Consider the following 1,243-nt stretch of genomic DNA (forward strand, 5'->3'; position numbering starts at 1 on the left):
TTGATGATAATTTTTTGAACCATATTAGCGGGGAGAGTCATGCTCGTACTCTATGGACCAAGCTTGAAGAGTTGTATGCTCAAAAGACCGGGAATAATAAGTTTTTCTTGATTAAACAATTGATAAACTTGAAATACCGTTATGGAACTCCTGTTACTGATCATTTGAATGTTTTTCAGGGTGTTATTAATCAACTTTTCAGGGTGTACTTTACCAGATTCTTGGGAGACTTTTAGGACATCGTTGTCTAACTCCACAGCAAACAGTATTATTACTCTGGAATTGGCTAAGGGTAGTATTATAAATAATAGATGAGAAGAAAGTCACAAGGTTCGTTTTCACATTCAGATGCCTTAGTTACCTAAAGTAGGGTGGAAGCCATAGTAGAGGTCCGAGTAATAGAGAAAAGCACTGCAATTGGTCCAAAGAGAAGTTTGATGATTTTGAGTGCTATCATTATGGTAGAAAATGACACACAATAAAATTTTGTAGACAACTGAAAAAGGAGAACAAGAAGGCTAATTAAAACAATAAAAAGAACAACCACAAGAAAGATGACAGTGATGAAGGTACTTCTGAAACTAACACTGCCATCGAAGAGTTTCATATTTGTTGTGATTATGATAGGGTGACCGTTGCACGTGATGATTCGGTTTGTTGACAGTGGTTCTATTTGTCTTGTGACATCACAAAGGGATTTCTATTCATTTTATACTCCTGGTGATTTTGGGAATGTCAAGATGAGTAATAATAGGCTATCAAAGATCGTTGGTGTTGGGGATGTTTGCTTGAAGTTTGATACTGGGATGGATTTTTTTAGACAATATGAAACATGCTTCAAGTTTTCGACTTAATTTGATCTCCACATGCACATTAGATGATGATGGTATCCACAGTACATTTGGTGGTGGAATTTGGAAACTCACTCGTGGTTCATTGATCGTGGAAAGAGGTAAAAGAACTTCAAAGTTATACGTGGCACATCCAAAGATCTCTAGAGACTCGGTTAATTCATTGACAAATTCTGATGTGACTAATATTTGGCATAAGAGACTTGCTCACATGAGTGAAATAGGGATGTCTATTTTATTGAAGAAAGATGCCTTGTCTGGTTTGAAAGATGTTCATTTAAAGAAGTGTTCTCATTGTACGAATGGTAAGTAAAAGAGAGTTTCTTTTCATAGTCATCCGCCTCATAGAAAAGAAAGTATACTTGACCTGGTGAATTCAGACATATGTGGTC

Source organism: Bidens hawaiensis, unplaced genomic scaffold (assembly GCF_021521415.1).
Source record: "Bidens hawaiensis isolate Kalapana, Puna unplaced genomic scaffold, B.hawaiensis_p1.1 tig00050556_1, whole genome shotgun sequence".
Classification (NCBI taxonomy): Eukaryota; Viridiplantae; Streptophyta; class Magnoliopsida; order Asterales; family Asteraceae; genus Bidens; species Bidens hawaiensis.